Source organism: Lissotriton vulgaris, chromosome 10 (assembly GCF_964263255.1).
Source record: "Lissotriton vulgaris chromosome 10, aLisVul1.2, whole genome shotgun sequence".
NCBI lineage: Eukaryota > Metazoa > Chordata > Amphibia > Caudata > Salamandridae > Lissotriton > Lissotriton vulgaris.
This window is the reverse complement of record NC_141698.1, coordinates 392,974,527-393,002,230: the sequence shown is the minus strand read 5'-3', so window position 1 is coordinate 393,002,230 and position 27,704 is coordinate 392,974,527.

The window sequence follows — 27,704 nt, the reverse complement described above, 5'->3', positions numbered from 1 at the left end:
GGTTCCTTGCTGTGCTAGTGTAGCTTTAAGTGACGCACAGTGCATCACCTTTCATAATCACCTGCATCTGCTGCCATAAATTGGTAAAATGGCTAAGCCCGAGATAAAACAACCTATGCTTACTTTTGAACTTCGTATGGGTGGGAAAGCAGCGCAACAGGCTGTATCTGATTCAGAGCTCGAGTCCATGGTGCAAACACCAACAGTGCTGGAAACAACACTGGCTGCGATACAAGCCAGCCTACAATCCATTGATGGTAAAATTGAAGCGCTGAATGGTAGAATGGACCATATGACATCCAAATTAGATAACCACGTACTTCGTCTGGGTGTAGCAGAGCAGAGAATATCTGATGCTGAGGACGGGTTACAATACTTGCAGCAAAGACCACGGACATTGATAAGATACTGGTGATCATCGAGGAGAAAAATGAAGACATTGAAGCGCGCTCCCAGCGCAACAACGTGCGCATTTTGGGCCTGCCGGAGTCGACCAATGTAGGTGGGCTTGAGGACTTTGTTGAAAAATTGCTACGAGACGTCTGTGGGGCAGACAATCTTTCGAACATGCTATTGGTGGAGTGTGCCCACAGATCACTGGCTGCTCGTCCCCCCGGGTTCCCCCCCGGGTGCCCCCCCCAAAAGCCCATAATTGCCAGATTTCTGAATTTTTGAGATAGTGACACCGTACTCCGAATTGCACGTCAGAAAGGTACCATCACGCATCAAGGGAACGCACTGTTGTTCTACCCAGATTTCACGGCCGCGGTGCAAGCGGCCCGGAAGGAATTTCAAGGAGTCAAGAAGATGTTGGCAAAGGAACAGGTGCCGTATGTGATGCTGTATACCGCTCGCCTGCAGATAGGGTTAGATGACAAGCCGAAGATTTTTGCTAACTGTAAGCGGGCTATGGAGCATGCCAAGACTTTACGGTGCCAAAAACAGTCTGCAAGTACCACATCAGACGTTGATGAAAAATGTTGCCTACCATGTGGTCTGCTCCGTTCTAATTGGGGGGCTTGTTGAATCTTGGTTACAGGTTGCTGACTGACTGATGTTTTTTTCCCTTTGCAGCCGGGGAGCCAGAATTGATGGAGTCATTATATGCTGATAAACCCTGGGCCCTGGGGCATTTAAGGTTTGGCAGCTTACAAATTAGCTGTTGCCGAATTGACTTCATGTGGACACTTAGGGGTGATTTGCTGACTCATTGTGAAGGTACCCCCCCCCCCGTTGGGAGCTGGCAATAATGTTGGTTAATGTATATCTCAGCTCACTGTAGGTCACTAGTGTCTCTTTCTTTTCCATGCGGATGAAAGTACATTGAGTGCCTTATGTTTTTGATGTGGCGGCCCCCCTCTCCCTTACAGCGGAGAGTGGTAGGTGCCACTGCATCCCCACTATTTGTATACCCCATCACCACACTGTTGTTTTCTGTTTATTGTTGGGGTTGTTGATTAATATGGGACATGGCTTTGGCGAATTGGGATTACCAAAGTGGGTGGGGGAGGGGTTTCCATGTTATGACACTGTTACAAGTGAGGAAACGATTGACCTGGTCATGATCGCAGGTCTATAAGTTGCTTTGATAGCAGTCAGGCTGCTCTATGCTTGTAGCTGGTGCACATATCACATTAGTATAGATGGGTGAAAAATATACCTGTATCACATGGAATGTCTGCGAGCTCAATACTCCCAAAAAAATCTGCCAAGTACTGGCTTACCTTGAGAGACATAAGGTTCAAGTCGCTCTCCTACAAGAAATGGACTTAAGTAAGCAAAAGGAGGTTAACATCACCACTAGGTGGGCAGGATATAGGCTAGAGTCCTTGTTTTCTATCTATGCTAGAGGAGTCCTAATCTTGTTTAAGAAAGGTATCCCCTTTCTTCCGATACTATCCCACACAGATGCTGAGGGTCGGTGGTCCATTGTACAGGGCAAATTAGGGGTAACTATGGTAACCTTTATCAGTCAGTCAGTCAAATATCTTTATTTCGGGTGATAAAAACCATAAAAGCAATGCAAAATTCATTATTATACATGTTAAAATTATACAGATATGCCCATGATTACAGTTCATTATTGACAATCTAAAACAATTAATATCTTTGATACAAAGAGAAAATGGAATAAAATGAATATCATGAAACAATAAACTCACCCCATTTTCAAACGATCCTCAATACATTATAAGCTAAAAGTTTTTGGGGGAGTATCATCGTGCTAATAAATTCGTCTGGGTAAGTCTTATTTTATTTATGCGTGCCGCCGCTGCCAAAAAACTGGTTACACTGTAGGTGACCTGAACGGAATCAAGCATTTGTAAATATAGGAGGGCATGCCTCGCCTGGACAAATTTTAATTCCTTCAGGATTGGGTTTAAAAAATGTTTGCGGACCACCAGGTAGTGCTCACAAAACATCACTAAGTGGAGCGTGAACCTGTGTGGAAAAGCTGTCACAGGTGCAAGGTGGGGTATCTTCTGGGGTCCCCCACTTCGGATAAGTACCCAGCGTAAGGTGAATGAGGTTGAACCTAAATCTGACCAGAAGGAAACGATGGTAGGGTTTAGTCACGTACTTCAGGTAGGGTTCCATGACTGGGGAGATTACCAGCTGATAAATTGATCTCACCATAGGTTTCCTAAGTTCAACCGCTTCCCTTTCTGACTCCAGCAAGTTGAGGATGTTACGCTTAATCCACCCTACATCCTCATTCCTGAGGCCCTGAGGAGATAAATACATTTCTGGACGCCCTAGCCTCACACATGCTGCTCTAACATACGCAAGCCAGGGTATTCTATCAGCTCTGTCCAGGACCATACAGTCCTTGAGTATCAGGTGGTTCAGCGTGATTTCCTCATTCAGCCAGGTTTTAACCCATCGTAACAAAGGGGCCATTTTCAGGTGGTCGGAAATATACCCCAAACCCACTTCACAGTGAATTGAATATGTGGGGGATGATTGTGGGAGTGACAAGAGGGATCGAATAAACTTGTTTTCTATGATTTGGATCCCTGGTGTTGGAACGTAGCCCCAAATATCGGCCCCATATGAGGCAATTGCCATGCACTTTGATTTATAAATGCGGATCATAGCCTCCATGGGTCTTGCTCCTAGTCTTTTTGAAAAGTTCAAAAGGGCTGTGGTAGATCTTACAACCACATTACTCTTGAGTTTCAACTGGGGACCCCAGTTCCCCCTTTCATCGAATACAACACCTAACAAAAAAAGGGCACCCTTGAAATTGGTGTTCCGTTACATGTAAAGGTTTTAACCTTCGTTGTTTTCCTGCGTAGTCCGGTCACCATTACATGGGATTTCGAGGTATTGATTTTTAAATCCAGGGCTTCCATAAAAGTGCCAAAGTGATCTAACAGTCTTTGTAGTCCCATGCCTGTACGTGCAAGTAGGACGGCATCGTCCGCATACAGGAGGACCGGAATAACCGACCCTCCCATACGAGGAACGTCCAGGGTGGCCAGGTCTAGGGATTTACCCAAGGAGTTAATATAGAGCGTGAATAGAAGAGGGGCCAGAATACAGCCTTGTCTGACCCCTCTTCCTGATCTGAATTGCTCGGTACACCTGCCATCCCTTGTTACCCTAACAGAAGCCGACAAGTTCTGATGAAGATCACTTAAAAAATTAACCAAAGTGGTGTCTAGACCCATATCCCGTAAAATAAACCATAATTTTGAACGATTAACTAAATCAAATGCAGAAGATAGATCCATAAAACCCAAATATAGAAGCCCCTCCTTCACCACTGTGTATTTACTGACAATAAAATGCAGGTTTAAGCATTGATCCATAGTCCCCCTGTGAACTCTGAAGCCATACTGGGGATAAGAGAGAACCCCACTCCACTCAAGCCAATCCCCCAGTCTCTGTAAAATGACTCTGCCTAAGATCTTAACGGCCGAGTCCAACAGGGAGATTGGCCTGTAGCAAGCGGGGTCCCCTCTGTTCCCCTTCTTAAAGATTGGAACAATAATGGAGGATGACCAAGAGGATGGGAAATCTGCTATGGGTATTGTGTTAAAAACATTAGCTAAAATTTTGGACCAAAATTGTGGGTACAGGATGTAGAGGTCTGCGGGGACCCCATCAGGACCAGGGGCCTTATGTTTACTTGTATCTTTTATCGCCTTTTCCACCTCAGAGGTATTAAACTTAATGGGCTTAGTGTTTCGGGGTGCAACAGCATCAGAGGAAGTTAAGACCCCTAACTCTGTGTCATAGATGTTTTTAAAATGCTTGAGCCAGCTCTCGTCATCAATTACACAGTCCATATCTGATTTCCCATCTTCAGTGAAAAACGACTGGTTAATAATAGCCCAAAATGTTTTGCTGTCCCTCAGCACATCTGCGGATTGCAGATTATCCCAGGCTTCTTCCTTAATTTGTTCCCTGCGTATTGCAAGTGCCAATTTATATTCCTTGCGGAGGTTCGCCACTAGTACTTTGTTCCTGGGTCTGTGTTTTAGTGCTTTAAGGCACTATGGGTGAGTGAACACTTTTTATTGAACCATTTATACACCTTCCCACAGTGTGAGCCATTACTAGACTCCAGGTTCTTAGAAATCCGTGAGCATATCTCGACATAGGCAGCCACATCATCCGCCCCTGATGAAGTGGGGTCTAAGCAAACGGCCATATGAGCTTCGGTTTCCTGTGCAAGTGTCCTAAAAAAGTCTTCTGGAATGACCTTCTCCCACTTGACCCGCCTGCCCTGCTCCCTAGTTGACAGATGTCTTGGAGCCACCACACCTAGGTTCCTCCCATGCATAAAGCTCTCAAGGTCCACAGCCAATAAGACCGGGTTATGGTCACTAAAAATTGCGGTCACTACCCTATACTCCAGTATTTTGGCTAGCACCCCAGGAGATACAAAGATATAGTCAATGATGGTATTTGCATCCCTCCCAATAAATGTGGGTGCTCTAACCTCGTCTTTGCCTGAACCTGGTTCATATAAATTTAAGTTGGAGACGAGGCTCTCAAGGGCATCACCCTCCTTACTATGTTCAAAATGGGGATCCCCTCTGAAGGTGATCCTCCATGTCCATCATTGTAACAATCCCTCTCACAGGGGTGAATATTAAAATCTCCCAGGATAACCATCTCTGGGACAGAAGTGCAATCATGTTTATAGACTGACAGAAAATCTCCCAAGGCAATCAGGTGCTCGTTCCCAGATGAGCCCTCCCTGGAATTATAAAAATTAATAAATAAAAATGTTTGATGGTCCGAAATGGACCATTCAATTATAATGAATTCGTGGGGGCAGGTTCTACTTTTTTGAAAACCCCAACCAGGTTAAGTGAAAACAGAGTAAGCAGACCCCCTTCAGCTCTTCCCTTTGTTCCCAGTACTGCTGGAGTAGAGAAGCTGAGAAAACCGTCCAATGAAAAACTGGACGATGTATCCCAGCTCTCTTGGAAGGCCAGTATATCATACTGGTTGACAAACTCCTGCCAAATAGGGTCAGAGATTTTTGCACTAAGTCCCGCCACATTCCAGGTAAGAATTTTACAGCATGGTCTCTGTGAGATAGGCAACCCTTCGTCCTCAGCTAAAACATCAGGCAGTCAGTCGTTAGTCTCCATTGAAGTCAAGGGGGAGAAACGATTGGTAAGACTAATGGCAACTGGACCTAGACTGTCCTGTGACACATAATCAACTACACTGGGAGAATCTCTTCCCACCCCACCTAATAGCTCTCGGGCAGGTCTTTGTTGTGCCATGTTAAAACGCTGCTGGTAAGATGGACAATCTAAAACAATTAATATCTTTGATACAAAGAGAAAATGGAATAAAATGAATATCATGAAACAATAAACTCACCCCATTTTCAAACGATCCTCAATACATTATAAGCTAAAAGTTTTTGGGGGAATATGATCGTGCTAATAAATTCGTCTGGGTAAGTCTTATTTTATTTATGCGTGCCGCCACTGCCAAAAAACTGGTTACACTGTAGGTGACCTGAACGGAATCAAGCATTTGTAAATATAGGAGGGCATGCCTCACCTGGACAAATTTTAATTCCTTCAGGATTGGGTTTAAAAAATGTTTGCGGACCACCAGGTAGTGCTCACAAAACATCACTAAGTGGAGCGTGAACCTGTGTGGAAAAGCTGTCACAGGTGCAAGGTGGGGTATCTTCTGGGGTCCCCCACTTCGGATAAGTACCCAGCGTAAGGTGAATGAGGTTGAACCTAAATCTGACCAGAAGGAAACGATGGTAGGGTTTAGTCACGTACTTCAGGTAGGGTTCCATGACTGGGGAGATTACCAGCTGATAAATTGATCTCACCATAGGTTTCCTAAGTTCAACCGCTTCCCTTTCTGACTCCAGCAAGTTGAGGATGTTACGCTTAATCCACCCTACATCCTCGTTCCTGAGGCCCTGAGGAGATAAATACATTTCTGGACGCCCTAGCCTCACACATGCCGCTCTAACATACGCAAGCCAGGGTATTCTATCAGCTCTGTCCAGGACCATACAGTCCTTGAGTATCAGGTGGTTCAGCGTGATTTCCTCATTCAGCCAGGTTTTAACCCATCGTAACAAAGGGGCCATTTTCAGGTGGTCGGAAATATACCCCAAACCCACTTCACAGTAAATTGAATATGTGGGGGATGATTGTGGGAGTGACAAGAGGGATCGAATAAACTTGTTTTCTATGATTTGGATCCCTGGTGTTGGAACGTAGCCCCAAATATCGGCCCCATATGAGGCAATTGCCATGCACTTTGATTTATAAATGCGGATCATAGCCTCCATGGGTCTTGCTCCTAGTCTTTTTGAAAAGTTCAAAAGGGCTGTGGTAGATCTTATAACCACATTACTCTTGAGTTTCAACTGGGGACCCCAGTTCCCCCTTTCATCGAATACAACACCTAAGTAACAAAAAAAGGGCACCCTTGAAATTGGTGTTCCTGTTACATGTAAAGGTTTTAACCTTCGTTGTTTTCCTGCGTAGTCCGGTCACCATTACATGGGATTTCGAGGTATTGATTTTTAAATCCAGGGCTTCCATAAAAGTGCCAAAGTGATCTAACAGTCTTTGTAGTCCCATGCCTGTACGTGCAAGTAGGACGGCATCGTCCGCATACAGGAGGACCGGAATAACTGACCCTCCCATACGAGGAACGTCCAGGGTGGCCAGGTCTAGGGATTTACCCAAGAAGTTAATATAGAGCGTGAATAGAAGAGGGGCCAGAATACAGCCTTGTCTGACCCCTCTTCCTGATCTGAATTGCTCGGTACACCTGCCATCCCTTGTTACCCTAACAGAAGCCGACAAGTTCTGATGAAGATCACTTAAAAAATTAACCAAAGTGGTGTCTAGACCCATATCCCGTAAAATAAACCATAATTTTGAACGATTAACTAAATCAAATGCAGAAGATAGATCCATAAAACCCAAATATAGAAGCCCCTCCTTCAACACTGTGTATTTACTGACAATAAAATGCAGGTTTAAGCATTGATCCATAGTCCCCCTGTGAACTCTGAAGCCATACTGGGGATAAGAGAGAACCCCACTCCACTCAAGCCAATCCCCCAGTCTCTGTAAAATGACTCTGCCTAAGATCTTAACGGCCGAGTCCAACAGGGAGATTGGCCTTTAGCAAGCGGGGTCCCCTCTGTTCCCCTTCTTAAAGATTGGAACAATAATGGAGGATGACCAAGAGGATGGGAAACCTGCTATGGGTATTGCGTTAAAAACATTAGTTAAAATTTTGGACCAAAATTGTGGGTACAGGATGTAGAGGTCTGCGGGGACCCCATCAGGACCAGGGGCCTTATGTTTACTTGTATCTTTTATCACCTTTTCCACCTCAGAGGTATTAAACTTAATGGGCTTAGTGTTTCGGGGTGCAACAGCATCAGAGGAAGTTAAGACCCCTAACTCTGTGTCATAGATGTTTTTAAAATGCTTGAGCCAGCTCTCGTCATCAATTACACAGTCCATATCTGATTTCCCATCTTCAGTGAAAAACGACTGGTTAATAATAGCCCAAAATGTTTTGCTGTCCCTCAGCACATCTGCGGATTGCAGATTATCCCAGGATTCTTCCTTAATTGTTCCCTGCGTATTGCAAGTGCCATTTTATATTCCTTGCGGAGGTTCGCCACTAGTACTTTGTTCCTGGGTCTGTGTTTTAGTGCTTTAAGGCACTATGGGTGAGTGAACACTTTTTATTGAACCATTTATACACCTTCCCACAGTGTGAGCCATTACTAGACTCCAGGTTCTTAGAAATCCGTGAGCATATCTCGACATAGCAGCCACATCATCCGCCGCTGATGAAGTGGGGTCTAAGCAAACGGCCATATGAGCTTCGGTTTCCTGTGCAAGTGTCCTAAAAAAAGTCTTCTGGAATGACCTTCTCCCACTTGACCCGCCTGCCCTGCTCCCTAGTTCACAGATGTCTTGGAGCCACCACACCTAGGTTCCTCCCATGCATAAAGCTCTCAAGGTCCACAGCCAATAAGACCGGGTTATGGTCACTAAAAATTGCGGTCACTACCCTATACTCCAGTATTTTGGCTAGCACCCCAGGAGATACAAAGATATAGTCAATGATGGTATTTGCATCCCTCCCAATAAATGTGGGTGCTCTAACCTCGTCTTTGCCTAAACCTGGTTCATATAAATTTAAGTTGGAGACGAGGCTCTCAAGGGCATCACCCTCCTTACTATGTTCAAAATGGGGATCCCCTCTGAAGGTGATCCTCCATGTCCATCATTGTAACAATCCCTCTCACAGGGGTGAATATTAAAATCTCCCAGGATAACCATCTCTGGGACAGAAGTGCAATCATGTTTATAGACTGACAGAAAATCTCCCAAGGCAATCAGGTGCTCGTTCCCAGATGAGCCCTCCCTGGAATTATAAAAATTAATAAATAAAAATGTTTGATGGTCCAAAATGGACCATTCAATTATAATGAATTCGTGGGGGCAGGTTCTACTTTTTTGAAAACCCCAACCAGGTTAAGTGAAAACAGAGTAAGCAGACCCCCTTCAGCTCTTCCCTTTGTTCCCGGTACTGCTGGAGTAGAGAAGCTGAGAAAACGGTCCAATGAAAAACTGGACGATGTATCCCAGCTCTCTTGGAAGGCCAGTATATCATACTGGTTGACAAACTCCTGCCAAATAGGGTCAGAGATTTTTGCACTAAGTCCCGCCACATTCCAGGTAAGAATTTTACAGCATGGTCTCTGTGAGATAGGCAACCCTTCGTCCTCAGCTAAAACATCAGGCAGTCAGTCGTTAGTCTCCATTGAAGTCAAGGGGGAGAAACGATTGGTAAGACTAATGGCAACTGGACCTAGACTGTCCTGTGACACATAATCAACTACACTGGGAGAATCTCTTCCCACCCCACCTAATAGCTCTCGGGCAGGTCTTTGTTGTGCCATGTTAAAACGCTGCTGGTAAGATGGATATGAGGTAACACGGGCGGGCCCCTCTTGACGAATCACAGGAAATTTGCCCAAGGATCTTGTTATCCCACCTGAGGGATCAAAAAAGCCCAGAGGGAGGGGTCTAAAACCATTATTTGACAACACTGAGGCATCACAGAACAGCCAATATGCACTGTTGTAGCTGTTAAAGTTTACAACAATGCAGTCCCCTGGGATAGTTTTAGGATGGTACCCCACCCAGCTCACTCTTCTTGCCGAAATGACAGTATGTGTAATGTCTGTGCCTCCAGAACTGAACTCTGCGCAGTATTCCCCTGCCAGGCCCATCAAGTCTTTGTTTGTCTCCCTTTTGCCGGCCCTTAGTGGTGGGATCCCTGTGAAGACAGCCACCAGGGGGGCCGCCTCTGGGGGGAGATGCAAACATTTTGTTCTGTGAAGGGGTTCACTAGGTACCTGTTTGTTAATGTATACACCCAATTTTGTGTGCTTGGGACCCTCCACAATACCCCCTTTAGCCTGGATGTTCTCACTAGAAGTTTCCGTACGCTTGGTTACGATATTACTGCCTATGTTACTGGAAATACCAGGTGAGGGATTAACCACCTTCTCGTTCTGACTTGCAAATTGTTTGAGAAGGGTATCAATTTTCTTACAATTAGCCAGTAGGCCCGATACACATTCATTTAGTGTGTCCACTATGTCCTTTGCTACTGCTTCCAAAGCTGGTTCAAGTCTTTTTATGAACAGTTCTTCCACAATATCACATACATTGTCCCTTAGGGTGGCAGCTTGGTGGATAGGTTTCCAATGAGTAGCTTTCCTTTTGGCACCCTTTGCATGAGATCTTCGTCTTCACATAATCGTGAGTGAGGGGGCTAGCAAAGTTTCAGTTACTTGAGTGGGGTGTAATGGAGGTGGGGGACATGGGGGAGCAGTCAGCAGGGGTGCAGGTCAGGGGGTTTTAATGGTAATAATTGTAGGTTCTAATGGTGTACGCTGTACAAGTTCAGGGATGGGTCCATTATCTGTAACAGAGGTGTTGTTAGTGGATTCCAAACCAAGTTCCTTTTCAGCATGAGCAATTTCCTTAGTTAAGACCCCCACCGCAGAAGTTAGGTATGAAATTATAGATTCTGATTTGCGCGGAATCTTGGCGACCTTACCTTCTTGGTCGCCTCAACATGTCTGTTTTCTTTTTCCCATGGCAAATGGAAGAGGGGTGGCCCGACCCGACCACTGCTGGCCCCTGATGGCCACAGATGGCCCGCCCTCTGCCCAGGCTCAGCCCGGCGCTGCCTGCGCGCGTCCCGCGGGGCGGGAGAAGTTCTGCGATGTTATGGCGCCAGCAGGCGCAGCAGGAGCGTCACGGTAGCGCCGTGGACCCGGGGCTGCTGGGGGATGTGGTCCCTGGCCCAGGAATGCCTCGGTGTGCTGGCCGTTTCCCTCATGGCGGGATTACCCTGGGAGCTGGACGTTTCCGTGACGGCAGGATCTGTTGGTAAGTGGCAAAGCGTCCCCTCCTCCCCGCTCAAAGCTCCGCGATGTTATGGCGCCAGCAGGCGCGTCACGGGAGCACTGTGGAGCCGGGGCTGCTGGGGGATGTGGTCCCTGGCCCTGGAATGCCTCGGTGTGCTGGCCGTTTCCCTCACGGCGGAATTACCCTGGGCGCTGGCCGTTTCCGTCATGGCAGGATCTGTTGGTAAGTGGCAAAGCGTCCCCTCCGCCCCGCTTGAAGCTCTGCGATGTTACGGCACCAGCAGGTGCAGCAGGAGTGTCACTGGAGCGCCGTGGAGCCGGGGCTGCTGGGGGATGTGGTCCCTGGCCCAGGAATGCCTCGGTGTGCTGGCTGTTTCCCTCACGGCGGGATTACCCTGGGCGCTGGCTGTTTCCCTCACGGCAGGATCTGTTGGTAAGTGGCAAAGCGTCCCCTCCACCCCGCTCGAAGCTCCGGGATTTTATGGCGCCAGCAGGTGCAGCAGGAGCGTCACGGGAGCGCCGTGGAGCCGGGGCTGCTGGGGGATGTGGTGCCTGGCCCAGGAATGCCTAGGTGTGCTGGCCGTTTCCCTCACGGCGGGATTACCCTGGGCGCTGGCCGTTTCCGTCCTTTAATCAACTTTAATCAGTGATCCGTTGTCATATCCATGTATGCAGACGACATGGTCCTTTTTGTTCGCGATCCGCAAATTCATCTTTCTTCGGTACTTCGAAAATACATCCGGTTCGGCCTGTTTTCTGGTTTGACTATAAATTGGGATAAATCGGTGAGAATTCGACTCACTCTGTGCACACCCCCCTCATTGGAATATTCCCTAATCTGGACAACTGACCCTGTTAAATACATTTATTATATATGCGTGCAGGCTCAACACGCCTATTATTGTTTTCAACCTCATGCATTCACCCTGCATGTGGCAGTGGAGGACAGTGATGCACACCCAAAGCCACTGACAGGAATCATTACCCATATGCACAGAGGAACTCCCAAAACAGAAATAAACACCATTGATATCACTGTGGCAGTGTGGCAGGCGATCAGCAAGCTAGCAGATAAACTCCCTCTCTACGCGCCGGCCATGCCGCTGGCGGGGCATGTGGCACTGTCTATTACACGTGAATCTGGCCCACTGAAAATACTACGGGAGATGGGGATAACAGATATGCAGGTTTTATTCCCGGCTAGTACATATTTAGGTGATGATGACATGTGATTTGTCGCCAACCATACTCCGCTTTTCCTATATACAGGGTATCTCTTAAAGAGGGCCATCAAAATCCACTACCCGTCCTTCCCTGCTGAACCTCCATCTCTTCTATCTCTACAGCTACTGATAGTAGCTCCTTCCAAAAAAAACTGATTACAAAACATACAAAACAGTACAAGGGGGGATGGTACGTAAGGAGGATAAGAATCTCGAGAGATGGAATTCCATACTAGACCTCCATCTCACGCTGGATGACTGGGAACATATATGCATGTTGACTGGCAAGTTGTCTCCGAATGGTAACTTGTAGATCCTCCACTTTAAGTTTATTCATCAAACATATCATACCACTATCAGGCTGCACAGATTGGGGCTCAGGGAATCAGCACAGTGCAAAAGGTGTGGACATGGAGAGGCCGATTTCCTCCATCTTGCTTGGGTCTGTAGACTAGTTTTCAAATACTGGGAAGGGGTGCTTAGCAAATTACACACAATGACAGGATCCCTACTCCCATGCACACCACTTACATGTCTACTCCACCACGTGCCCAAGCTGAGCGGTGTACAGGGTAGATTTGTGCGGATAGCTCTGATGATGGCAAAAAGACAAGTAGCGATTACATTGGAAAGCAAACTCACTCCTAAAACAGACATGTTAGAACTGGGGGTCTCTAGTTGGCAGAGGTATGTACCACTGTCCAAATAGAGACCCTTGCTTCAAGTCAGGGTAAGGAAGATATACTCTTTAGATAACCCCTGCTCACCCCCTTGGTAGCTTGTCACGAGCAGTCAAGGCTTATCAAAGGCAATGTGTAAAGTATTTGTACCAACACTCACAGTAACACAGTGAAAACACCACAAACTGATTCCACAACAGTTTAGAAAAATAAAGGTATTTAATCTAAACAACACAAGACCAAAACGACAAAAATCCAACATACAAAGTTCAAGGATATGGTTTCAAAAGAGTTCTTAAAGTTATGATAAAATAATCCACAGTTGCGTGCAAAGTTCACAGTTGCATCAAGTTTAGCCAAAAGTACCTTTGAATGCAACAAAGTTCCAAAACAGAAGCTGGTACGGTGGAAAACAAGTAATGCGTCACTCCTGAGACCTTGGGGAGGCGATGCGACAACCCTGCTGGACTTAGCGGGCATGTTGCAATGAATCCGGTCTGTTTGGGGAGGTAGGCGATACCTTGTATGGATTCCGGTGCGGAGGTTCCGTAGGAAAATGCTTGCAAAAACACGATGCGATGATCTTGAGGGACTGCGACGATCTCCGGGGCGACGATGCATGGCTCAGCTGTGATCTTTCCCACACAGTTCCTGGATGCAATGGCTCTGCCTTGATTCTCACAGCGACGTGATGCAGTGATCTCACCCAGCGGCGAGAGGCTCTGCGACGATGTTCGCAGCAACAGAAATGTTCCGCAAACGAAGGATGCAACATCTTCAGGCAGCGACGACAGGCGCTGCGACGATCTCAGTTTTCGTAGCGGCAGGAATTTTCTAGCTATGCCGGGAATGCAATACAACTTGCAGAAAAATTCCGTAAAACCTTGGTTTCCAGCTTCCCAACACAGGTACAACTTCCAGAGGCACCACAACTGGCCCAAGCACTCTAAGAAGGAAAGAACTCAGCAGAGTTCAGGGAAGCTAGGGGTGAAGTTCTTTTGTTCCTGGGACTTCTTAACAGGGAGCCAGCTCTTCTCAGGCCTTTTGAGATTCCTTCAAGCAAGGGGACACAGCACAAAGCAAAGTCCCTCCCCTCTCCTTGGCAGGAAAGCAACAGCAGGTCAGTTTAGCAGAGCAACAGCAGGACAGTCTTCCTTCTTCAGTTTCAGCTTTCTCCTTGGCAGAGGTTCCTTCTTGATTCCAGGATGATCTAATTTTCTGTAGTCAGGGGTCCTGTACTTATACCACTAAAAGTCTTTGATCCCTTAGTGCAGGAGGGCCCTGAGCCCGGTCTGAACCCATTCTGGGTGTTCCTTGAGCACTTTGTTTTCCTGGCCTCTACTTTCCTTTCAGGGAGAGGGGCAGGGTCGTCAGCCGCCCAGCAGGAGGTGGAGCCAGCATTGTGGAAGGCAGGCACAGCCCTATTCAGGCCCAGGTGCTATCCCCTCCCACCACTCAAGATGCAGATGCAGTCATTCAGCCAAGGGCTGACTCAGCCAGCCTCCTGGGGGCTCCCAGCCTCTGTCACTCTTAAACCAGACAGTCAATTCACAAACAGTCCAAGGCACACAGAATCAGACAAGAGAACAGCAACTTTCTAAAAGTGCTGTTCTCAAACACAGGATTTAAAAACAACCTTTCCCAAAAGATGTGTTATTAAATTCTGAGTTCAGGGATACCAAACGTAAATGTCCTATCTTGCTACTATGGGAAGATATGCTGGTAGCCACTGTAGCCAGCATTCCCCATGATAGCCTATGGGGCAAGATAGCCTTACAATAATGAAAAATAAAAATGGCTGTAATTCACTACCAGAGCATGTCACCTGCACAAGCACATGCTCTAACTTTCACATACACTGCACCCGGCCCAAGTGTACAGAAAGGGAAAGGTTAGGCCTGGTCAGTGGGGACACTGGCCAGGAGGACATGGCAGTTCACAGATTGCACAACGGCACTGCGGTGGCAGGCCTGAGACACCATTTTATGGCTACTCATGTGAGTGGCACAATCAGTGCTGCAGGCCCACTAGTAGCATTTGTTATCACCAGCCCTGGCACACTCAGTGCACTTTACTAGGGACTTCTTGGTGACACAAATATGCCTATACGAATAACAATTTACACAGGGAGCACTTGCACTTTGACACTGAACAGCAGTGGCAAAATGCCCAAAGCATCTAAACCAGCAAAAACAAAATCCAGCACAGCATCAAAAATACAGGAGGTAGAGGCAAAAAGATAGGGGGAAACCACGCCAAGGATGCCAGGTCTAACACTTGTCCCCTCCAGCTGAAAGTGGGGAGAACTACCCACCCTCTTGGGAGTTCACTTCACTAAGGCAGAAAAACCAGGACAGACCATCAGCATTCGCGTGTTCTGTGCCATGGTGGTGTTCCACCGTAAAGTCCATTCCCTGTAGGGAGATGGACCACCTCAACAGTTTTGGGTTCTCACCCCTCATTTGCATTAACCGTCTGAGGGGCCTGTGGTCTGTCTGAACACAGAAGTGAGTTCCAAACAGGTAGGCCCTCAGCTTCTTCAGAGCACTGACCACCGCAAACGCTTCCCTTTCAATTGCACTCCACCTCTGTTTCCTGGGGAGTAGCCTCCTACTAATAAAAGCTACAGGCTAGTCCATGCCCTCGTCGTTTATCTGTGGAGTACTGCTCCCACACCATGCTCTAAAGTGTCTGTCTGCACTATGAACTCACTGGAGAAGTCAGGTGCCTTGAGTACCGGTGCTGTGCACATGGCAGTCTTCAGGGCATAAAAAGCAGTTTGGCAGGCTTTGGTCCAATTCACTTTCCTGGTCTGCTTCTTGGATGTCAGCTCTGTCAAGGGGGCAACAATGGTGCCATATCCCTTGACAACCCGTCTGTAACACCCGGTGAGACCTGAAAAGGCTCTCACCTCTGTCTGGGTGTTGGTGGGCTCCCAAGCCAGAATGGTATCAGTCTTTGCCTGTAGGGGTGCCACCTGGCCGCTCCCTATCTGGTGTCCCAAGTACACCACAGATCCCTGCCCTATCTGGCACTTGCTGGCCTTTATAGTGAGGCATGCCCTTTGCAGAGCCTTCAACACTTCACAGAGGGGTTGCAAGTGTTCTTCCCACGTGGAGCTGAACACAGCAATGTCATCCAGGTATGCAGCGCTGAATTCCTCAAGCCCGGTCAGTACCTGGTTGACCAGTCTCTGGAATGTGGCAGGGGAATTCTTTAAACCAAAGGGCATGACTCGGAACTGAAAGTGCCCCTCTGGTGTTGCGAATGCAGACCTCTCTTTGGCTCCATCAGGTAAGGCAATCTGCCAATACCCAGAAGTTAAATCAAATGTCCTGAGGTACTTGGCAGCTCCCAACCGATCCACAAGCTCATCAGCTCTGGGGATGGGGTGTGCGTCAGTCTTGGTGACCGCATTGAGCCCACCGTAGTCCACACAAAACCGGAGTTCTGAAGTGGCACCGGGCGCAGCAACTTTTGGCACTAAGACCACTGGGCAAGCCCAGGGACTGCTGGAGGGCTCAATTACCCCTAGGGCCAACATCTTGGAAACTTCTTCATTGATGCTGGCCCTGACCTTGTCGGCTACTCTGTCCAACTTCTGTTTCACAATCAGACTATCTCTAGTGTCCACATCATGGACGCACCAGTTGTTGACACCTGGGGTCAGGGAGAACAGGGAGGCAAACTGACCCAACACCTGGCGACAGTCCGTCTGCTGTTCTGGGGTCAGGGTGGGCGAGAGGACCACACCATCCAATGACCCGTCGTGCTCCTTGGCTGCCAGGAGGTCAGGGAGAGGATCACTATCCTCCTCCCTTCCAGCATCTGTAGCCATGAGCATTGTCACTTCAGATCTCTCAAAGTGGGGTTTGAGGCGGTTCACATGCTATACTCTCAGGGGCTGTCTGAGAGTCTTCAAGTTAACCAGGTAGGTTACTTCACTTTTCTGCTCCACTACCTCATATGGCCCAGTCCACTTGTCTTGGAGCGCACAAGGCTCCACTGGCGCCATCACCCACACTTTCTGCCCAGGTTGAAATTCGACCAGAGTGGTATTCTGGTCGTACCTTCTTTTCATTTCTTCCTGGCTAGCCTCTAGGTTTTCCTGGGCGAGTTTCCTGAAGCGTTTTGTATGGTTGCGGAAGACCAGCACATAGCTGAACACATCCTGGGGGGTTTTCCCACTGGATTTCTCCCACCCCTCCTTCACCAGTGTGAGAGGCCCTCTAACAGGGTGGCCATACAGGAGTTCAAAGGGACTGAACCCGAAGGACTTCTGAGGCACTTCCCTGTAGGCAAACAACAGGCATGGTAGAAAGACGTCCCACTTTCATCTCATGGGCACCATAATCATACCTTTCAGGGTGCGGTTGAACCTTTCAACCAACCAATTTCCTTGAGGGTGGAAAGGAGTGGTGAACTTATAAGTTACCCCACACTCCTCCCACAGGGACTTCATGTACCTAGAGATGAAGTTGGTACCCCAGCCGGAGTCCACCTCTCTGGGGAACCCCACACGGGAAAAGATCCCCATCAATGCACGGACCACCACGGGTGCTGTGATTGTCCTGAGAAGGACTGCTTCCGGGTACCGGTTGGCATGGTCCACCAAGACCAGGATGAACCTGTTGCATAAGGCTGTCTTAGGGTCCAGGGGTCCCACGATGTTGATGCCAACCCGCTCGAAAGCGGTGCCCACCACAGGAAAGGGTTGGAGGAGTGCCTTGCACTTCCCTCTGCTCTTGCCACTAGCCTGACATGTTTGGCAAGTGCAACAAAAGGTACCAACGTGCTTCTTCCTCTGGGGCCAGTAGAAGTGGATGACAAGCCTTTGGAAGGTCTTGTCTTGCCCCAGATGTCCTGCGAGAGGCACATCATGAGCCAGACCCATTAGGAAGTTCCTGAAGCGCTCGGGTACCACCAGCACACGGGCTGCACCGGGCTCAGCAAACTTAGGCTCACTATACAATAACTCATCTTCCCAGTAAATGAGATGATGCTTGGACACTCCACCTGCTGCCTGGTCTGCAGCCTGTTGCTGCACACCAGTGAGAGAAGGGCACTCTTTCTGCACCTTGCAGAATTACTCCTTGGAGGGCCCACCTTCTTGTTGCCAATGGGTCAGCTCTGGCAGGTAGCCCAGTTTGGCCACCTGTACCCCTGTAGGTTCTAGGACATCCCCCTCAGGTTCTGCTCCTTCTTGGACTGTGGGAACTGCTGGGGCTGGTTTCCTGCACCCCCTGCCTCTTCCTCTCCTGGCAGGTCTCTGGGCCACTGTTTCAGGCTCCAGTTCTGCTGAATCACCCTTACTGACTGCCATAGCACGCGTGGTCACACAGATCCACGCAGGCAAAACCAACATCTCCAAATGAGTTTTGTGCTCCACATCCTTTCATGGAGAACTCTCCAGGTCATTACCTAGCAGACAGTCTACAGGCAAGGCATCACTGACAACAACTTCCAAGAGACCAGAGACCCCTCCCCATTCAAAGGGAAAACGCGCCACTTTGCAGAGTCACACTGAGCTGTCGGCTGCCACTACAGGGCGGAGTACATTCGGAATGAACTGCTCTTCTGACATCCACTGACACCTCACGGATGTCACGCTATCTCCTTTGTTTCTCAGAGCCTCTATCTCTCTCACATTGATGATCACTGTCTGCCCATATTTCTTAGTGATAGGGGGGCAGTAAGGTTTCCTGGACTATCTCTTGGTCTCCTTAAGAGACAAGGGCATAACTGCTAGTCCCTCCTCCCCACTAGAAATCAAATCCCCTCCCAAAGCTACACTTGTTAACCCTGGGGCTGGAGCACCAGTGGGTGCTGGAGGTTTCCTGGGACATCTAGGAGCAAAGTGGCCCACCTTATTGGAGTAATAGCAGGTAGGGGGACCCCTGTTGTCCCTGTTGTCTCTGTTGTCCCACCTGCCCCTAGGCGGCCATGGCTGTCTAGGTCTGGGGGGTTGGGATTCCTTTCCCTGGGAACTATTTTTGGGCCCTTGAGAGAACTCCATTTGGTTACCCTTGTCCCCCCCACTCTCCTGCTGGGGAGCCTGCCCACCTTTGGCTGTGGTACCCACAATTCCTCTATGGACCCTGGTAATGGTCAAGCGGTTCACCTCCTTAGCAAGCTCAATGGGGTCTGTCAGCCTGCGATCTAAAAGATGCCAGCGCAGCTCTGGAACACAAAGACTACTCAAGTGCTCTTAACTAATTAAATGCAACAACCCTTTTTAATCAGTTACTTTGCTGCCCTTCATCTAACCTTCCAGGGCACTTGAGTGCAAATTCACACACTCCATCCAAGTCTCAGACTTTCTCTTCTTAGAGTTCCTAAACTGCAGTCTGTACTGCTCTGGAGTAAGTCCATACCTGAGACATTAGGCCTCCTTTATATTGAGGTAGGTCATGGTACCTTCTAACTCTAAGGGCCCTAGAGCACTCCTCCCAGAAGCCCCAAAATGTTTCCACAGACCCGCCCCCCAATGCTGTTCAGGCACACCATTCATTCTCAATGCAATCTCATAAGAAGTAAACCAGACATAAATATCTTCACTCCTATGGTAATTCTGTACCAGATCTTTGGGAATATATACTTAACCTCCCTGCACTGGCTGTGCGCCGCCACCATTTGAACTGGAATCCACCTGCTTGGCCTTGATATCCAGTTCTCTCATGCTTACTTATTGAGTCAAGAGCATTTTCTTCTCCTCCAGGGCACAGGCATTTTTGCTCTCCTCCGTCACCCTTTCTTTTTCTACCTCCATTTTTCTTCATTTTCATTCTCATGATTTCAATATGATGGTCTCTCACTTTTTGATTGTCTTCTAACTCTTCTAGAGTGAAAGCCCTATTGGAATGGTGACTGCCAGGGCTTTAGCCTGGTCCGCCCATAGGCAGATCTTGGGGTCGAAAACCATTCCCTCGACTTGCGTAATTTCTCTCTTGGGCCTCCCAATAGGCCTTCAAGATTCTTTGCTGGTTCTCCTTTCTGAGGCTGCTTTTTATGGGGCACTCAAACTTGTTGCAGCATTGTTTAAGCTGTGTAACCTTGTAAGAATACAAATCCTCAATGCAAAACTCCAATTCTGCCTCCTCACTTGGTGCCTTCCCATTCACAGACATGATGCTTCGAAGAGTTATTCAAAAGTAGAACCAACCAAAAAAAACAGTAGTACGCGGTGGCGTAGCGGTCTGCACTCACTAGTGAAGTACACCAATCACTGTGGGTCTAGTACAAATACAAGTGAAACTCCCACCACTGACCAACAATGTTAAAACTGGGGGTCTCTAGTTGGCAGAGGTAGCTACCAATGTCCAAATAGGGACCATTGCTTCTAGTCAGGGTAAGGAGGATACACTCTTTAGATAACCCCTCTCCCCCCCTTGGTAGCTTGGCACGAGCAGTCAAGACTTATCAAAGGCAATGTGTAAAGTATTTGTACCAACAATCACAGTAACACAGTGAAAACAACACAAACTGACTCTACAACAGTTTAGAAAAATAAAGGTATTTTATCTAAACTACACAAGACCAAAACGACAAAAATCCAACATACACAGTTCAAGAATATGGTTTCAAAAGAGTTCTTAAAGTTGCGATAAAATAATCCACAGTTGCGTGGAAAGTTCACAGTTGCGTCACGTTTAGCCAACAGTACCTTTAAATGCGACAAAATAGAAGCTGGTGTGGTGGAAAACAAGCGATGCCTCACCCCGGAGACCTTGAGGAGGTAATGAGACAACCCTGCTGGATTTAGCGGGCGTGTTGCGACAAATCCGGTCTGTGTGGGCAGGTAGGCGATACCTTGCATGGATTCCGGTGCGGAGGTTCCATAGGAAAATGCTCGTAAAGGCACAATGCGACGATCTTGAGGGACTGTGACGATCTCCGAGGCGACGATGCATGGCTCAGCGGCGATCTTTCACTCACAGTTCCAGGATGCGATGGCTATGCCACGATCCTCGCAGCGACGTGATGCGGTGATCTCACCCAGCGGCGACCGGCTCTGCAACGATGTTTGCAGCGACGGAAATATTCCCGCAAACGAAGGATGCGACGTCTTCAGGCAGCGACGACAGGCGCTGTGAGGATCTCAGTTTTCGGAGCGGCTGGAATTTTGTCGCTGGGGATGAAGTCCTTTTGTTCCTGGGACTTCTTAACAGGGAGCCAGCTCTTCTCAGGCCCTTGGAGATTCCTTCAAGCAAGGGGACACATCACAAAGCAAAGTCCATCCCCTCTCCTTGTTAGCAAAGCAACAGCAGGTCAGTCCAGCAGAGCAACAGCAGGACAGTCTTCCTTCTTCAGTTTCAGCTTTCTCCTTGGCAGAGGTTCCTTCTTGATTCCAGGATGATCTAATTTTCTGTAGTCAGGGGTCCTGTACTTATACCTCTAAAGGTGTTTGATCCCTTTGTGCAGGAGGGCCCTGAGTCCGGTTTGAACCAGTTCTGGGTGTTCCTTGAGCACTTTGTTTCCCTGGCCTCTCCTTTCCTTTCAGGGAGAGGGGCAGGGTCGTCAGCCGCTCAGTAGGAGGTGGAGCCAGAATTGTGGAAGGCAGGCACAACCTGATTCAGGCCCAGGTGCTATCCCCTCCCACCAATCAAGATACAGATGGAGTCATTCAGCCTAGGGCTGACTCAGCCAGGCTCCTGGGGGCTCCCATCCTCTGTCACTTTCAAGCCAGACAGTCAATTCACAAACAAACCAAGGCACCCAGAAAGGTCAGACAAGAGAACAGCAACTTTCTATAAGTGCTGTTCTCAAACACAGGATTTAAAAAAAACCTTTCCTAAAAGATGTGTTATTAAATTCTGAGTTCAGGGATACCGGACTTGTATGTCCTATCTTGCTCCTATGGGAATATATGCTGGTAGCCACTGTAGCCAGTATTCCCCATGATAGCCTATGAGGCAAGATAGCCTTACAATAGTGAAAAACGAAAATGGCTGTAATTCACTACCAGAGCTTGTCACCTGCACAAGCACATGCTCTACCTTTCACATACACTGCACCCTGGGGTACTTTGGGCCTTCCATAGGGGTAACCAATGTGTACAGAAAGGGAAGGGTTAGGCCTGGTCAGTGGGGACACTGGCCAGGAGGCTATTGCAGTTCACAGACTGCACACAGGCACTGCAGTGGCAGGCCTGAGACACCATTTTCGGGCTACTCATGTGGGTGGCACAATCAGTGCTGTAGGCCCACTAGTAGCATTTGTTATCACCAGCCCTGGCACACTCAGTGCACTTTACTAGAGACTTCTTGGTGACACAAATACGCCAATCATGGACAACCAATCAGAATATCAATTTACACAGGGAGCACTTGCACTTTAACACTGAACAGCAGTGGCAAAGTGCCCAAAGCATCTAAACCAGCAACAACGAAATCCAGTACAGCATCAAAAATACAAGAGGTAGAGGCAAAAAGATAGGGGGAAACCACGCCAAGGATGCCAGGTCTAACAAGACGTCTGGGTCAAAGACTTGGCTTACTGTCAAGAAACCCTAGGATTATATGCTGAAGAATTGCCTGTAACCTCTCACCCTAAGGATATATGGGAGCCACTGAGGCAATATCTACTGCACCAAGCTCTAGAACTCAACGCATTGCCTTGAGTCAGTACTGTATTGTTGTTGGCATATATGACTGCGAACAACTGCGGTATGCACTGTGACATGACCTGTCTCTCTATGTTTTACTTTGCTCACAGACCATGTAAGATGTGTTGCAGCTGTTAACTTGTGGTTATTGTTTTTAACACCCGTTGAGGAGACATGTATCTGAATGTTTCTGATGCTTTCTGTCTGAACATGCTATGAAACTCCAATAAAGAAATAAAAAATAAAAACTAAAAGGTCAACATGTTTCACTCCTCACTGGTTAGGATGATCCATGGCGCTTACCGATACAGTTTCTTTTCTTTTCTTCTCCTCCTCGTGTGTAGGTGACTTGCAGCACCTCCACCTCTGGAACAGTTACCCGTGATTTGGTATCATAATTAGCATTAGGAGCACGGGTACTGGACCACAATCTACCCCTAGTCCCCCCTTACTTGTTGAGACACAAATACATTTATAAACAGCACTGTCATGTGATTGGGATATGCATTCTTGGATTCTAGTTTGATTACTTGAATCCATTTTACTCAGAGGTTAATTGATTCTATGGCTTAATTAAATCTGGTAGAGCACAGCCTAGAGAGGTCCCCTTGCGATGTCGGATTTTCAAAAATGTTGCCCCTGGTACATGATACTCTCCGTTTCATGAGTCAGCATAATATCAAAGTTCTGGAAAAATGGCCTTGAGTCTATTTTTTTTAGCAGCTTCACCAGATGATGTGTATTCTATGAGCAGATGTTTATGACATACGCCTTATTGCAGAGCTTTTATTCTTCTTGCCAGGACCAGTTGATGAATCAACTGTTGGGAAGACAGGGCATGGTCTGGTTGTTGGGTGCCACGGAGTCATCATACACCTGCTGGACCGGGCCCAGATGGGCCTTGCTTGGAAACTTCACACTTGTTAGATTTACGGACATCCTCTAATTCATACCAGCTCCTTTTGCCCCCACTAGGACTGTTCTCCCGCTTGTTTGTAAAGGTTAGCAGTAGTCCTGGATATCAGGGAAGTTCGATCTTTTGTAGCTCTATACCCAATGAATTAAAGATGATTTGATTTGCAGGTATTTGATCTACTATATCCAGAGAGGCCCAAGTTGTTACTGTTGCCTCTCTGTCACTTCTGTAAGGATGGGGTCTAAATTCGACTGACATCAAGTCAGAAGACGTAATGTATGCTAGGTCCTTAATTTCATTTGTTCACTTAATGATGGTTCCCCTGTTTAAGGTGTCAAATGCCCATATCGACATGTAGTTAGGAATTAATACAAGTTTGTTGGTCTGGAGACCCCATATTGTTTGTCACAACTCTGAGTGTTTAGTCCTTGTGTGATCATCAACTTATAGTTGCTGACCATCATCGAGGATGGTGAGGTTGCACCTGCCCGTGAACTCGTAATGATATTTAGCCTTGTTGTGATTGGATGTTTCTCCAACACATTCCCGCTCTAGGGATTTCCTCAGTCACTGGACAATGTTTTTGATTCCTGCTTTCGAATTGTCTAAACTGGGATCGCTTCTCAAAAATTTCCTGCATTTTATCTGTGTGATTGTTCTCTTTTTTTCCTTCTCTGTTGTTAAAACCATCCGACTGCCTGTTGACATTTGAGCTGTGTTGTGTCTGTTAGATGACTGGTCCTAGTTTTTTGCCAATGCACTAGATTGTGTACTTAGGGGGCTTGCAGCAGTTGTTGTCCCTTGTGTGTTATCCTACAATACTTCCATTGATTGGATTTCCCCCTTTTTTTGCCCTCACTCAGTATCAGAGGCCTCCAAGTTTCTGCATTACGAGAATAGCTTCCATATGCTGTTTTGTTGTACCACCTTGCCTTTCTTGTGTGCTTTTCTTTGCCTTTTCTTTTTGCTTGTTGTAGTCGCTGTCTCCATCTGTTCTATTTCCATGGCCTCAGATGCTTGATTAATCCTTCCAGCATCAGAAGTAACTTGTTGTGATGGACTTATAACACTGTTGTTTGACATCTGTCCATTTGCCTGGAAGGGGGTATGAGTAGCCAGCACTATGAGTTCCTCTGTTCTTGTGTGCCCTTAGTGTCTGCTGTTTCTTTTGCTTAATATTCAAGGACTCGTAGCCTTTCAAATGTTTTTGCTGCTTGAAACCTACTTCCATAAAGATGTTGGTAAGGATTGATAATAAAACTTGGGGTTCTTCCCCTTAGATTGCCCACTGGCATTGAACTTGCTGTGTATAATTGTGATTTTAGACCTCTGTATCAGATCACCGAGAGCTTGCAGCTTCTTGTCAATACCCACTATATGTACTGCCAAGATGTTTAGGAGATCCACCTGAGGTTCCTGTCTATCAGCTTGATGATGAATTGCTGTAGACATTGCAACTGTGGTCGACAGGCATGTCCCCCATGTACCAACAGGGTTGCCCTGTTTGCTGGTTCTGGCGTCTCTTTACCTATTATATGTAGATTTAGAGGTGATCGTTTTCCACCTGGTTCTTCTGGATCGACGGAGGAGGCCACCACTTACTGATCCTTGCTGATTAAACTTAAAAGGGACTTTTTTTTCAAAGGTGAATTTCTCCTTGGCCGGCGAGCTTATGCTGCAAACTGAGAATGTACTTAAGCTGACTGTAGTGGTATCTGTTTGTCTCCCAGCCCATTGCACAGAGGCTAGAAGCGATTTCAGCTGTTTTTTGATCTGCAGTATGCTGGCTTCAAGCATTTATGATACTCTTTCTGAAAGTTCAACTAGGGATTGATCCTGTGACTCAGGGCATTCCAGTTGTCCCTGATGATTGTCTTGTGAAGACCTCTCGGTGAGACAGTTCCAGTTACTGAGGTTTAAGGATGAAAAAGACTCTATTGGACTGTTTTGTGAACATCCACTTGTGTTATGCCTGGGGTGGCTGCTGTAAAACATTGGGAATTTGTGATGATATCAGACACTTCTTGACTATGTAATTTCCGACTGAGAACACCATCTCTCTCTGCTGTACTTAATTTGCTTGCTGGCTCAGGGTGTGAGCTGATTATTGCAGGATTTGGATTCTCTGAAGTTTTCTATCGTAAAAAGTCACTAATTTTGTATCCCTCTTTCTGCAGTTTTAGCTCTTTCGTAAGCTGCTTTTGGGGGATTTCAAATCTGTAACGTCTTGAAGACATATTAATGAGTTCTGCTCAAGAGATCTTTGCCTTGATCTCTTTGATAGTTATGGAAAACAAGGGTACCCCGTTGTGCAAACCAGATGTTGAAATACATGTAAAAGAGACAATGGTTCAGGGGTGGCCTAAAAGATCCAGGTTAGAGTATGCAATTATGTGGTCTAGAAACTAAATCAAGAGGGAGCAGTATAAGTGGGGCAACAAGTGCAGTTTTAATCACATTTAAATAAAGTCAATTTTATGAAGATACGTTCAGGTGCTCACAAAAGTGATAAGGTGTGTAACGTGCTCCCTCTTGATTTAGTTTCTAGACCAAATAATTGCATACTCTAACATGGACCTTTTAGGCCACCCCTGTCACTTGATCTCTTTGATGACTTTTTCTTCCTCTGTCCTGGAAGCCCCCTAGTTTTTCTGGCCAACATTGTTGTTCCCTTTAACTCTTTCTGGTGCCTGGGTTCCTCCCCAATAGTGGCATCCTCCCTGCAGGACTGATGGTTGATTTATTTTTATTGAATTATGATGTATTTTATGTGCCCTTCTTTACCTTTGCCTTGCCATTGTCTGGACTGTTCTGCTTAAAGGGTGCTGTTATGATTGTCCTGAGCACCTTCTTCCTGAAGGTCACCTTTGGCAGTGTGTGAATGTGACCAATTCAGGGAGGCACGAACACCCTTGCAATACCCCCCACCCTTCAGGGCAGGGTTAGTCATAGCCAGGTTATTAGCATGTGCAGGTAGTAACTTTAAATACCTCTTTTTTTAAGGGATATGTGTTCAACTTAATTAAAAACATTTACTATTGATTGATACTCGTATAAAAACCCTTGTATGGCCAATGCAAAAATTATTCTATTTATTAGTAAATTCACTTAAGGGTGGTGAATCATAAGCACCTTCCAAGAACTAAGAAATATTGGCAAGGTTCTTCAATTGTAAAAAAATATTTACACAATATTGAAAGCATGCCTTGCTTAACTAACATATATTAGTTTAAATACGTTTTTTAAGTCTCACCTGAGACACCACCTGCGCTGTCATTTGTGACAATAGTTTGTTTCTAAAAAAAAGCTCTAACAACCAACTTTTAGCTCACCCTTTGCTTACCATTGGTTCTTTCAGCTTGTCCATTACTTACCATTTTTTGGCTGCATCATTGCTCTCATTTCCCTGCTGTCCATTGGGCAGTGTGTCGGAATCACATTCTTCTTTATTGAGTGTTTGACTCTTGGATAGAGAATGGGCAAAATAGAGAGTAATTGTGTTATTAGTGTGTTACCACTGCTCATGCTCAGATTGAGATACACTTTGCTTGCTTATTTTTCCTAAAGCACTCTATGTAGGTGCATGTTTTATTCAACTGTCCCCCTTGCACGCTTTTTTTACCCAACATCCTGCACTCCCCACGGTTCAAGTCAAAATCTAGCCCATGTGACCAACATCCCTATTGCAGTTATAAATGATGCATCCTGTGTCACTGGATGTTGACCCTATGCCAGGACTCGAACCTGGATCTCCAGTTGCAATGTCAGCAGTCCAGGGTACATCAGCTCCTCCTCCCCCAACTACTTTCTGTAGTTCTAAACTTTCCTGTGAGCATCTCCCCGCTCTCTGCGTTGCTTCAACCTATCCCCGACATGCTTTCCAGTTAATCTTCATTAGAAAAACAGATAGGCTTTTAAGCGAGGACCTGTTGACTTTGACAGTGCTTGTTGTTAATGTTATTATCACACATCTGCAGGTGTACGTTCTTTCGTGAAAGCTCTAGCTCCATTGATAAGACAATCTGTCAGTGAGTTTTCTGCCGAGACCCAGTATAAATGTACCTGAAGACCTATCATTTAAATAATTGATGATGGTTAGCTGCCATATTTACATGTCCCGAACTTCTAACTTGTTTTTTCTTGTATTCTGGCAGAGCTTATTTATAGCAATATTTGATACCGGCAGGATCACTGCAACAAGCACTGACAAACAGAGAATAGCACCATCATATTTACCTAGAAACAAGTCTGTGCACATGTTCTTCTTATCAGTCAGTGTTGATCTTCATATACCTACAAATATGTTAATTTGCGGTTAAGGTATATTGGCAGAGGCTTCTTTGCCACCTCCCTCCCA